This window comes from Neoarius graeffei, chromosome 14, assembly GCF_027579695.1.
Source record: "Neoarius graeffei isolate fNeoGra1 chromosome 14, fNeoGra1.pri, whole genome shotgun sequence".
NCBI lineage: Eukaryota > Metazoa > Chordata > Actinopteri > Siluriformes > Ariidae > Neoarius > Neoarius graeffei.
This window is the reverse complement of record NC_083582.1, coordinates 14,307,490-14,321,683: the sequence shown is the minus strand read 5'-3', so window position 1 is coordinate 14,321,683 and position 14,194 is coordinate 14,307,490. Positions and strand designations below refer to the sequence as shown.

General features: G+C 41.9%; 1 protein-coding gene across 5 annotated transcripts in view; it reads left to right on the top strand.

The window, feature by feature from the left end:
- Window positions 1-845: 845 nt before the first annotated feature.
- The window catches only part of samd14 (sterile alpha motif domain containing 14), a 40,762-nt gene continuing 27,413 nt past the window's right edge, over window positions 846-14,194 (top strand). For 4 of the 5 annotated variants that reach the window (XM_060938755.1, XM_060938754.1, XM_060938752.1 and 1 more), the window contains exon 1: window positions 846-1,020. The gene's annotated coding sequence lies outside the window, so the exon portion shown is untranslated. Of the gene's footprint in view, window positions 1,021-5,172; window positions 5,234-5,360; window positions 5,407-14,194 lie in introns of those variants that run through there. The other variant, XM_060938756.1, reaches the window with a different exon arrangement.

The following is a 14,194-nucleotide window of genomic DNA, read 5'->3' as shown; positions in this document are numbered from 1 at the left end:
AGTCTTTTGTTGCCTCGTTCTAACCTTTCTGAAAAGTGTTGCTGACGTCAAATTCATAATGAGCACATATTAAAAAAAAAACAAAATTTCTCAGTTTCAACATATATGTTGTCTTTCTACTCTTTTCAATGAAATATAGGGTTTCCAATCTTCACATTCTGTTTTTATTTGTTTTACACAGTGTCCCAACTTTTTTGGAATTAAGGTTGTAAATAAAGCCCTCTGTCAAATAGATTCAATAAAACTCAACATTATTATGTTCACTGTTTTGTCCTAGAGTAGGTGTGTGTGCATGACTGAGGGGATTGGTTGTGGCATGATGTTGTTGAACTTGGAAGGACATATACAGTATATGTCAATGCTCATACTACTTATCCTATTGCCATAACTGTCTCACCCACGAATAAGAATTTTTACACAATTTAGTGATGTGTTGCTCATGAACAAGTCAACTCTTTGAGCCAGCTCTTTCAGGTAAACGTTGGGAGCTGATTCACATATCTGAAAAGGAAATGAGGATCCAGTGGCTCTCTCAGTGAAAATTCAAGGATTAAATTCAGGATTATGTGTCACATTGTGCTTTTTTTTGTATTTATTTAAACAGATTATTTGAAAAAAAAAAACTGGCAAGGAGCCATTTGGGAGCCAAAAGAATCGATTCTTTTTGATGAGCCAAGCCAAGTGCAGTAAAAAGAGCAGAGATTCCCATCAGTGAACTCGTCTTTAAGTGGAAATAGAGGATGGACTGATTCATGGACATACATTATGTTACCCCTCCTCCATCTCTCTCTCTCTCTCTCTCTCTCTCTCCCCCATATCATTTGATCACAGCCTTTGGGTGTGAACAGTGCTGCTGTCGTGAACCCTGATGCTCCTCTTGTTTCGGAGATTGTGTCTGTACGTGTGTGTGTGTGTCTTTGTGTGTTTGTGTGTATGATTGTAAATTAATGAATCAATTCAAGATCTAATCAGCATATCAGGCATATAAGCAACTCTGTGGGACAGCGATCCTAACCAGAGGTGGGTTCCCTCACTTCGTTCTCTCTCTCTCTCTCTCTCTCTTTCTTCCATTTGCTTTAATGAAAAATGTATGACTTTGTGGTGCTTTCAGTTCAGTAAAAAGGAACTACATGGGAGCTCTTAACTGTCTCTCTAAAGGTATTTTGAAGAATGAGAAAAAAAGATCTGTACTATCAAAGAAAGCAACACAACCTCTTGATTTGTTCAACACAACTATAGTAGTATAGAGGTTTTGTACCAAAGTAATGCCTTTTGACTCTAATGAAATGTGGCTTTCGATTGTCGTATTGTTTCAGAGCCACTAAATATTGTGCTTGTTCTTTTTGTTTCAGTCGTTGTCACTTTTGTTGTGTTTCATTTGTTTTTTGTCTGTCATGTTGTTGTTTTAGAGCTACTCAACTGTTATATAAAGGTTGTTAAATATTACGATTATTCATTTTGAGATGTTAAATATTGTTTTTCCTGTGTTTGTGTTTATGTCTGTTCTTGTTCTTTTTGTCCATTTATAGTTACATTCAGTGTTTTGGACCGTCCATGAAACAACTTGGTTCCTGTTCTGACTTATGCTGTAGCAGCTATAAACAGTCTTTCCATCACCAGCATCCTTTTTTCCTCACAAGTCCCCGTGAATGAGCTGTTACTACGGAAACAATAACAGAACGTGTGCATTAATACTGTCAGAGCTGCTGTTATAGAAAATGATCGTGTTTATAAGTGCATGTCGTATGCAATGACTTGCGGCGTCACTTGTGTTATTTGCCGCTCATTTTCTTTGTTAGCATTTTTTTTTCAGAGAGAGCAGGAAGAGATTTGCTGACCAATGCAGAAGTCAGTTTTATCTTCGCCCATCTACATATTGATTTGTTTGCTATAGCATTTTCCCGGCTTGTCAGCTACTTAGCAGGGATGCTGTATAGATATATGTGTGTGTGTGTGTGTGTGTGTGTGTCCGGTGTTATGGTCATTAGCTTTGTATCAGAGGTGCACTGATGCATTATGGGGGCTTATTGTAATACAAATTGAGGTGAGTCCCTTGACAGAGAAACACTGTGTAATATAATTTTTTGAAACGTGTCTCCAAATGTGCGTGTGTGTGTGTGGGGGGGGTACATCCTGAATTTCATGAATTTTTTAACTCCCACAGAGTTCCTGATTACTGATCTCGCTCTTGGCTATGGGGAGAGGGGCGATCCCCGAGTCCTGAGAACCCGGCTAACATTTTTATGATAGCCGAACCTTATTTGAGCGTTACACTTCAAACAAATGTACAATACATCCGTAATAATCTTTAAAAACTTTCCTTCAATATTGCTGGAAGATTTCGAGATGATAAAATGTTAACCCAAGCATCCTGATAAAGATATAACCCTGTGTTGAAAACCTTATTTAACAGTGCAGCAACATTATTTTGGTAACGTTACCACCTAATGCTCTGATAATGCTCACAATCTTTATTCCAGTAAAAACAGATGTTGAAATTATACAGAAATATATAGAAATTATATTCTTACAGACAATTCTGTAAGCTAGTTATGACTTAATTGATGATCACTTTGATCTTTAAATTAAGATACATTAAATCCATGGGATAGTCTGAGATACAATGGGCTTTTAATTAAAATACTAAAAAACCATGAGATCATCTGCAATAAAATTGGCTTTAAAATTACAAAACTTTGAGAGCATGAGATAATCTGAGATAGAAGGATATTTAAATGAAGATACTATCAGAGCATGAGATGATCTGAGATAAAAGTGTCTTTAAATGAAGATACTAAGACATCATGAGATAATCTGAAATAGAAGGGTCTTTAAATGAAGATACTATGAAAGCATGAGATAATCTGAGATAGAAGAATCTTTAAATGGAGATACTATGAGAGCATGAGATAATCTGAGATAGAAGGGTCTTTAAATGAAAATACTAAGACATCATGAGATAATCAGAAATAGAATGGTCTTTAAATGAAGATACTCTGAGATTATGAGATAATCTGAGATAGAAGGGGCTTTAAATGAAGATAATATGAGATCATGAGATTATCTGAGATAGAAGGTTCTTTAAATGAAGATACTAAGACATCATGAGATAATCAGAAATAGAAGGGGCTTTAAATGGAGATACTATGAGATCTTGAGCTCATCAGAAATAGAAGGGGCTTTAAATGGAGATACTATGAAATCATGAGATAATCTGAGATAGAAGAATCTTTGAATGGAGATACTATGAGAGCATGAGATAATCTGAGATAGAAGGGTCGTTAAATGAAAATACTAAGACAATTTGAAATAGAAGGGTCTTTAAATGAAGATACTAAGACATCATGAGATAATCTTAGATAGAAGGGTCTTTAAATGAAGATACTATGAGATCATGAGATAATCAGAAATTGAAGGGGCTTTAAATGGAGATACTATGAAAGCATGAGATAATCTGAGATAGAAGAATCTTTAAATGGAGATACTATGAGAGCATGAGATAATCTGAGATAAAAGGGTCTTTCAATGAAGATACTAAGACATCATGAGATAATCTTAGATAGAAGGGGCTTTAAATGAAGATACTATGAGATCATGAGATAATCAGAAATAGAAGGGGCTTTAAATGGAGATACTATGAAAGCATGAGATAATCTGAGATAGAAGAATCTTTAAATTGAAAAAAAACCCTGAGATACAGTGGGATTTTAATTAAGATTCTAAGAGACCATGAGATAATCTGAGATATAATGGGCTGTAAATCAGATACTACTAGACCTTAAAATAATCTGAGATATCATGGTCTTGAAAGTAAGATGTTATAAGGCTATGATATAACCTGACATACAATGAATTTATGCTGAAAATGCTGGAGATGAAGATACAAGACAATAATCAATACAAATAAATAATTTTTAATAAACATACTCTTAGATAATATGGAGTATTCACTAAAAGTGTTTTGATGAAATATATTATGAAATACAATGGGATTTTGCTGAAAATAATCCTTATATAACAGGATATTGTGATATATATTGGACTGATAATAGAGATAATGATTATGAAATAATATGAAGATAAGGATGAGATAACCATTAGGGATTGAGATAGTTTGAGTCAGTAGCAACTGGTGACCACTGAAGTTGGTGTTGCAGGATGACATTAATAATGACATCGCCTCACTCGAGAAGCTATATGCTATAGTTGATAACATACGGTGATCCAGCGTACAGTTAGGAGAACATTTTGGCTGGTTTTAGATGTTCTTTTGTTCAACTCTGTTTGAGTACTTTTGGCCAAATTTCCAGCTTGGCTACATCTCGAAAACCACAATAAAGACCATAATCTAGCATACCCCCCCCCCCCCCCCCCCCAAAAAAAAAAAAAAACCTGGCTTTGGAAAAGGGAGACATAATTGTTCTTATTTTTCTCAGCCTTTGCATGGGGAACAAGTATTCAGGACGTATTTTTGGTGTCTCATGTATCTTACAAATAGACTGGTTCTGTAGGCTGTGTCATAGACACACTGTCTGAACTTACATTTCGCCTTGAATATGGATTTTAAAATTTATTACTGATTATTTGCTATAAAACAAGTATTTTTAAACTTGACCAATTTGCTGTAAAAACTGTGACCTTGACAATCCTTTCAGTTCAGTTTTTTCCTCCTGAGCAGGGAGCAGCATGGTTCCTGCCCCACTGGGTCTCTCTCAGTGCTGGTTGCAGTTCTGATGTTTGATCACTAGGTGCAATAATAACTCCAAGTGTACAGAAATGTGGACTTGAGCAAGCAAATCAACAGAACATAAGCTACATTTCAAATATATAAACCATATAGAATTGTGAATGAGGACTCAAAGATGAATATTTGTCGAATGGCTGATAAACAGTATTTGATAGAGCTCTGCATCACCTGCTCCGAAGTACAAGCCACATTCTGGTTTGAGTTAAACTCAGTTCTAAACTAGAAAAGCACTGGGAGAGCACAGACCTCCGGCAAGAATCCTTTAAAAAAAATCCGGGATCCAGAAGGTGATCCGGATCACCGGCAAAATTTAATGGGTTGTTACTTGTGCCCAGTCACACCTCTGGAAAAAATTTCAGAGCAATCCGTTCATTACTTTTTCCGTAATTTTGCTAACAGACAAACCAACAAACAAACAAACCAACGCTACCGAAAACATAACCTCCTTGGCTGAGATAATGAAGATGATCAGCATGGTTCCAAAAGGTACTATGAGACACTGTTTGGAATTTGGGATTTGATGCTCATTCGGGCTGTGATTTGTTTTCCTTTGTATATTTCTGCAGCATTTGATGTCTAGTTGTACAGTTCATTATTCTTATATATTTGAAAGATACCAGATGGCAAAAAGACTCTGCTGGCCTCTTCACCCTGCCAAAGTAAGTGTGTGTGTGTGTGTGTGTGTGTGTGTGTGTGTGTGTGTGTGTGTGTGTGTGTGTGTGTGTGTGTGTGTGTGTGTGTGTGTGTGTGAGCTTGCCAACCTCTCTGGATCTGACCAAATGGTCAACACTTCCTGTGTGTGTGTATTTGAGAGAGAAGAGATAAGGTGGACAGAAGGACAGAAGTGACATTTATTTTAATATATATCACAGAGTAATCTATCTATCTATCTATCTATCTATCTATCTATCTATCTATCTATCTATCTATCTATCTATCTATCTATCTGTCTGTGTGTGTGTATAAACACACACAGATAGATAGATAGATAGATAGATAGATAGATAGATAGATAGATAGATCTGTGTGTGTGTGTGTATAAACACACACACACACACACACACACACACACACACACACAAACAATGCATATACATTGGTGCTTGAAAGTTTGTGAACCCTTTAGAATTTTCTATATTTCTGCATAAATATGACCTAAAATATCATCAGATTTTCACACAAGTCCTAAAAGAAGATAAAAAGAACCCAGTTAAATAAATGAGAAAAAAATATTATACTTGGGTTTCCTTACATGAACTGCTCGCTTCAGGTCCTTCCACAACATTTCGATTGGATTAAGGTCAGGACTTTGACTTGGCCATTCCAAAACATTAACTTTATTCTTCTTTAACCATTCTTTGGTAGAACGACTTGTGTGCTTAGGGTCGTTGTCTTGCTGCATGACCCACCTTCTCTTGAGATTCAGTTCATGGACAGATGTTCTGACATTTTCCTTTAGAATTTGCTGGTATAATTCAGAATTCATTGTTCCATCAATGATGGCAAGCCGTCCTGGCCCAGATGCAGCAAAACAGGCCCAAACCATGATACTGCCACCACCATGTTTCACAGATGGGATAAGGTTCTTATGCTGGAATGCAGTGTTTTCCTTTCTCCAAACATAACGCTTCTCATTTAAACCAAAAAGTTCTATTTTGGTCTCATCCATCCACAAAACATTTTTCCAATAGCCTTCTGGCTTGTCCATGTGATCTTTACAAACTGCAGACGAGCAGCAATGTTCTTTTTGGATAGCAGTGGCTTTCTCCTTGCAACCCTGCCATGCACACCATTGTTGTTCAGTGTTCTCCTGATGGTGGACTCATGAACATTAACATTAGCCAATGTGAGTAAGGCCTTCAGTTGCTTAGAAGTTACCCTGGGGTCCTTTGTGACCTCGCTGACTATTGCATGCCTTGCTCTTGGAGTGATCTTTGTTGGTCGACCACTCCTGGGAAGGGTAACAATGGTCTTGAATTTCCTCCATTTGTACACAATCTGTCTGACTGTCGATTGGTGAAGTCCAAACTCTTTAGAGATGGTTTTGTAACCTTTTCCAGCCTGATCTGTGGTTGGTAGAAGAGAGCAACTGGACTTGCTTGAAAAGTCTTGAAGACGTTTCGCCTCTCGTCCGAAAGGCATCATCAGTTCTGTCTGTCTAATAGGGAGTATCAAGTATTTATCCTCTCATGGATCATAATAGAATCCAAATCAGAATGCTGATGGCTGCATTGAAGGTGGCTGATAGATGTCATAGACACCCACCTCTGTTCAGTGATGGTCGTTCCAGGCTGACAAAATTGAACGATCCTCTCTGGCTAAGATGTCTGCCAGTTTTCTGGAAGTCCTCTCATACTCCCGCACTAGTCGAAGGGAACTCATCCCAAAGTGTGTAGAAACATATGTTTCTACACACTTTGGGATGAGTTCCCTTCGACTAGTGCGGGAGTATGAGAGGACTTCCAGAAAACTGGCAGACATCTTAGCCAGAGAGGATCGTTCAATTTTGTCAGCCTGGAACGACCATCACTGAACAGAGGTGGGTGTCTATGACATCTATCAGCCACCTTCAATGCAGCCATCAGCATTCTGATTTGGATTCTATTATGATCCATGAGAGGATAAATACTTGATACTCCCTATTAGACAGACAGAACTGATGATGCCTTTCGGACGAGAGGCGAAACGTCTTCAAGACTTTTCAAGCAAGTCCAGTTGCTCTCTTCTACAAACCACAGATTACTATGTACCTGGACGACTGAGTATCTTCACAGATATGTTTCCAGCCTGATGAGCATCAACAACGCTTTTTCTGAGGTCCTCAGAAATCTCCTTTGTTCATGCCATGATACACTTCCACAAACATGTGTTGTGAAGATCAGACTTTGATAGATCATTGTTCTTTAAATAAAACAGGGTGCCCACTCACACCTGATTGTCATCCCACTGATTGAAAACACCTGACTCTAATTTGACCTTCAAATTAACTGCTAATCCTAGAGGTTCACATACTGTTGCCACTCACAGATATGTAATATTGGATCATTTCCCTCAATAAATAAATGACAAAGTATAATATTTTTGTCTCATTTGTTTAACTGGGTTCTCTTTATCTACTTTTAGGACTTGTGTGAAAATCCGATGATGTTTTAGGTCATATTTATGCAGAAATATAGAAAATTGTAAAGGGTTCACAAACTTTCAAGCACCACTCTCTCTCTCTCTCTCTCTCCACATATATATATATATATATATATATATATATATATATATATATATAAAACCCCGATTCCAAAAAAGTTGGGACATAGTACAAATTGTAAATAAAAACGGAATGCAATGGTGTGGAAGTTTCAAAATTCCATATTTTATTCAGAAGAGAACATAGATGACATATCAAATGTTTAAACTGAGAAAATGTATCATTTAAAGAGAAAAATTAGGTGATTTTAAATTTCATGACAACAACACATCTCAAAAAAGTTGGGACAAGGCCATGTTTACCACTGTGAGACATCCCCTTTTCTCTTTACAACAGTCTGTAAACGTCTGGGGACTGAGGAGACAAGTTGCTCAAGTTTAAGGATAGGAATGTTAACCCATTCTTGTCTAATGTAGGATTCTAGTTGCTCAACTGTCTTCGGTCTTTTTTGTCGTATCTTCCGTTTTATGATGCGCCAAATGTTTTCTTTGGGTGAAAGATCTGGACTGCAGGCTGGCCAGTTCAGTACCTGAACCCTTCTTCTACGCAGCCATGATGCTGTAATTGATGCAATACGTGGTTTGGCATTGTCATGTCGGAAAATGCAAAGTCTTCCCTGAAAGAGACGTCGTCTGGATGGGAGCATATGTTGCTCTAGAACCTGGATATACCTTTCAGCATTGATGACGTCTTTCCAAATGTGTAAGCTGTCTATGCCACATGCACTAATGCAACCCCATACCATCAGAGATGCAGGCTTCTGAACTGAGCACTGATAACAACTTGGGTCGTCCTTCTCCTCTTTAGTCTGAATGACACGGCGTCCCTGATTTCCATAAAGAACTTCAAATTTTGATTCGTCTGACCACAGAACAGTTTTCCACTTTGCCACAGTCCATTTTAAATGAGCCTTGGCCCAGAGAAGATGTCTGCGCTTCTGGATCATGTTTAGATACGGCTTCTTCTTTGAACTATAGAGTTTTAGCTGGCAACGGCAGATGGCATGGTGAATTGTGTTCACAGATAATGTTCTCTGGAAATATTCCTGAGCCCATTTTGTGATTTCCAATACAGAAGCATGCCTGTATGTGATGCAGTGCTGTCTAAGGGCCCGAAGATCACGGGCACCCAGTATGGTTTTCCAGCCTTGACCCTTACACGCAGAGATTCTTCCAGATTCTCTGAATCTTTTGATGATATTATGCACTGTAGCTGATGACATGTTCAAACTCTTTGCAATTTTACACTGTCGAACTCCTTTCTGATATTGCTTCACTATTTGTTGGCGCAGAATTAGGGGGATTGGTGATCCTCTTCCCATCTTTACTTCTGAGAGCCGCTGCCACTCCAAGATGCTCTTTTTATACCCAGTCATGTTAATGACCTATTGCCAATTGACCTAATGAGTTGCAATTTGGTCCTCCAGCTGTTCCTTTTTTGTACCTTTAACTTTTCCAGCCTCTTATTGCCCCTGTCCCAACTTTTTTGAGATGTGTTGCTGTCATGAAATTTCACATGAGCCAATATTTGGCATGAAATTTCAAAATGTCTCACTTTCGACATTTGAGATGTTGTCTATGTTCTATTGTGAATAAAATATCAGTTTTTGAGATTTGTAAATTATTGCATTCCGTTTTTATTTACAATTTGTACTTTGTCCCAACTTTTTTGGAATTGGGGTTGTAGATATATATATATATATATATATATATATATATATATATATATATATATATATATATATACACACACACACACTCAGCTGACTCCTCCCATTCAGCTGACTTCTCAAGACCTGCCTTACCCTCTGTAGGTATTTGGTTGTTGTTGTTGTTTTCCTAGCAGCCTCTTCATGGTTGCCATTTGCCTGTGGAATTCCAAGGTACTTGTAGCTGTCTTCCATGTCTCCTATTAAGCCATCTGGGAACACCACCCCTATGTCATTGCTTTACATCCTGGTGGTGTGGATCAGTGAGTCAATGTCTCACTCAGACCTGGCATACAGCTCGATGTCATCCATGTAGAGGAGGTGGCTGATGGTTGCTACATTTCACAGTCTATATCCAAAGCCGCTCTTGGTGATGATCTGGCTAAGGGGGTTCAGTCCTATGCAGAACAGCAGCAGGGACAGGGCATCTCCTTGGTATATGCCACACTTTATGGTGACTTGTGTTATTGGCTTGAAGTTGGCTTCTAGGGTTGTTTTCTACAGCCTCATTGAGTTCTTGATGATGGTTCTTTGAGTCCTGTTGGTTTTGTACAGTTTCAAGCATTCCGAAATCCGTGTGTGGGTCAATCCAGGCGGTGCACAGGTTCTGAGTGGTAGTCTCGAGCTATACTGCACTGTCTACCAGTAGCTGATGCTTTGCTCCTCTAGTGTTCCTAGCAATTCCTTTCTAAGCCTTGCTCATGTATTGAGCCATGTGCCTACTCATCTTATCCTCTGTGATGCCTGACAGGAGCTTCCATGTTGTGCAGAGGCAGGTTATCAAGCAGTAGTTGGATGGGATAGCTCCCTTCTGTGGGTCCTTCAGGATCAGGACTGTCTGACCTTCAGTCAGCCATTCCAGGTGAGTCCCATCCACGAGCAGCTGGTTTATCTGTGCTGCTAAGCCCTCATGTAGTGAGGTTAGCTTCTTTAGCCAGTAGGCAGGGCTTTCCCTAAAGCATGGATATGCATCACTCTGCTGCGCTGTGCGACATTCAGTGCCATGCTATCGCTTGCACACCAAAAAAAAAAATCAATACAGGGCTCAACATTAGCAGTAGTCTGACTGGACAGGACAACTAAATGTTCAGTCTGGACAAGTCAAATCCTCATCCGCTTGTCTGACGGGACAAGTTGAATTATTCCCAACTTTCCCGGAAGTTCTGGGAGTATCTTGCATATTGATAGCGGCTCCCTCAGAGAGAGTGCAAGTGCTGATTGCTCTGCCTTGCTAAGTAGACCAATCGGTTTTCTGTGTGGGTGGGTTTTCCGTCTTCTCTCCCAGAAAGAGAGACACAGAGAGTGAGAGAGAGTGCATGCTGATTGCTCTGTCTTACTAAGTAGGCCAATTGGTTTTCTGTGTGGGTGGGCTTTACCTCTTTTCTCCCAGAGAGAAAGAGAGAGAGAGAGAGAGAGAGAGAGAGAGAGAAAGAGAGAGTGTTAGGACTTGGACTGTTTTGGCCTCTAGAGGCCGCTGTTATTTCCTTTTCGTGTCTTGTTTATTTTGGCCTCTAGAGGCCGCCACTGTTCCTGTGTTTTGTGTTTTTGTTAATTGCCTGTTAGTCCTAATTATCTTCACCTGTGTCCTTAATTAGTTTGTGTATTTATACCCCTGAGTTCAGTCCTCTTGTCACGGAGTCTTTGTGCTGTTATGTTTATCTCCAGTTTCCTTTGTACTGTGTTTTGTGGATCTTCTGAGCTTTTGCATTTTTGCCTTTTTCTTTTTGAATTATACTCTTTGTTTTTGTTTTTTTTGTTTTGCCCTGGATTGTATATAGTGTACATAGTATAAATAAACCTTTTGTTACTTTTTCTACTTCCGCCTCACGCCTCTGCATTTGAGTCATTCCCCTGGTGGCCTAGTGGGGGTTTGCTGGATCATCACACCAACGAACCAGGTTCGAATCCCAGCAAAACCCTAACAGAAAGACTCCGTCATGACCGACTCAGCAGAGGCTGCTTCAACTGTCTACCCGGCCAACCTTCAGGGAATTATGGCAGCTTTGACATGCTTCGGAGCGACCATGGACGCTCATGGACGTACGCTCACCAGCCAACGTGAGGCCCTTGCTCGCCATGAGGAACTGCTTCAGCAAATTGGGAAAACCCTGGCACAGCTGACATCTCTGCCTGCATCTCCTGCTCCTGATCCAGTTCCTGTTCCTGCTCCTGATCCAGCTCCCACTCCTGCTCCAGTGCCTCCTGCCATGCTGCCTTCTTCACCTCGCGAACCCAGCCTTCCTGCACCACAGAGGTATGACGGCAAGCACAGTGAGTGCCAAGAGTTCCTTACCCAGTGTCAACTCACCTTTGAGCTTCAGCCTACCACCTACACTACGGATCGCCGCAAGATTGCCTTTGTGATCACCTTATTAGCTGGTAAGGCGCGAGCCTGGGCTACTGCTATCTGGCAAAGACAGGGACCTGAGTGCTTTGATTTCCAGCTGTTTTCTGAAGAGATGCTTCGGGTCTTCGATCAGGCAGACATCAGTACCGACGCAGCCCGAAAGCTCATGTCCATCCGGCAAGGAGGAAGCGTCGCAGATTACGCCATCTCGTTCCGAACACTCGCAGCAGTAAGTGGATGGAACGAGACTGCCCTGGTGTCAGCCTTCCACCATGGTCTGTCTGACCCCATCAAGGATGGTCTGGCCTCTATTGGATGCCCAAGTGACCTCGAAACCCTCATCTCACATGCTATTCGTCTGGACAACAGGATGAGAGAACGCCACCAAGCCTTGAGCCCCCCCAGCCTCCCTACCTCTACCTGGAGACCGTCTACCTCCTTCAGTGACTGTCCAGAACCCATGCAAGTGGGTCGTACTCGCCTCTCCGCATCTGAGAGGGAGCGCAGAAGGAGGGACAAGTGCTGCATCTACTGTGGCAAGCCTGGTCACTTCCGAGCATCATGTCCCGAACTCTTGGGAAAAGGACCGCCCCGTCCAGCCGAGGGAGGGTTGTGACGGGGCCTACCCTCTCTCCCGGACTCCCTGGCCAAGGAATCTACATCCCGGTCTCCATCTCCTGGGGTGAGTCTGTCCACTCTTGTCAAGCTTTGATAGACTCAGGGGCGGCTGGGAACTTTATGGATATTCACTTCGCCCAAAGCATCAATATACCTACTGCACCTCTTGAAGTCCCTCTGTCTGTGTCTGCCCTCGATGGCCAAGCGTTAGGTGATGGAAGAGTCACTCAAGTTACTTCTCCAGTCTTCCTCCAGTCTCAAGGTCACAAGGAAGAAATATCCCTGCACCTGATTCCTTCACCTGAGTTCCCAGTTATTCTAGGCCTTCCTTGGCTTACTCGCCACAACCCTCGCATAGACTGGGTAACAAGCCAGGTTGTGGAATGGGGCCCTGCATGCCATGCCTCTTGTCTGCTCTCTAGCTCTCCTGTGTCTCCTGCCGAGCCCCCTGATCTCACCGAGTTATCTCAAGTTCCCACAGAGTACTGGGATCTCAAGGAGGTATTCAGCAAGAGCAGGGCCGCCGTTCTTCCTCCGCACCGGGCCTACGACTGTGCCATCGACTTGCTCCCTGGGACTACCCCTCCTCGTGGCAGACTGTTTTCCCTCTCTCAGCCAGAACGCAAGGCTATGGAGGAATACCTCAAAGACGCCCTGGTCTCTGGGTTCATTCGACCCTCCACCTCACCTGCTGGTGCCGGCTTCTTCTTTGTCGGCAAGAAGGATGGGGGGCTTCGACCATGTATTGACTACAGGGGCCTGAACAAGATCACTGTGCGCAACCGATATCCCCTTCCGCTGATGTCCACTGCTTTCGACCTGCTCCAAGGCGCCACCGTCTTCACCAAGTTGGACCTACGGAACGCATACCACCTCATCCGTATCCGACAGGGAGACGAGTGGAAGACTGCCTTTAACACCCCGTCTGGGCACTACGAATACCAGGTGATGCCCTTCGGACTCACCAACGCACCAGCTGTTTTTCAGGCCCTAATCAACGACGTCTTAAGGGACATGATTAACCTGTACGTCTTTGTCTACCTCGACGACATCCTTATCTTTTCCAAGACCGTGCAGGAGCACCGCCACCATGTCCGCCAGGTTCTCCAGAGGCTGCTACAGAACAATCTGTTCGCCAAGGCCCAGAAATGCGAATTTCATGTTCCCGAGGTCTCCTTTCTGGGATTTATTGTACGGACAGGCCAACTCCAAATGGACCCTGCCAAGACCCTGGCCGTCCGGGACTGGCCTACTCCCAAGTCTGTTAAGGAGGTTCAGCGGTTCTTAGGATTCGCTAACTTCTACCGCGAGTTCATCAGGAACTTCAGTTCTGTGGCAGCACCCATGTCAGACCTCACCAAAGGGACAGGTGGATCTTATGGCTGGTCTCCTCAGGCAGAAAAGGCATTCAAAGACCTCAAGGCCTGCTTCTGCACGGCACCCATTCTGGTCCTCCCGGACACCTCCCAACCATTCATCGTGGAGGTGGACGCCTCGGACAGTGGTGTCGGCGCGGTACTCTCTCAACGTTCGGAAGGAAAGCTGCACCCCTGCGCTTACTTCTCCCACCGC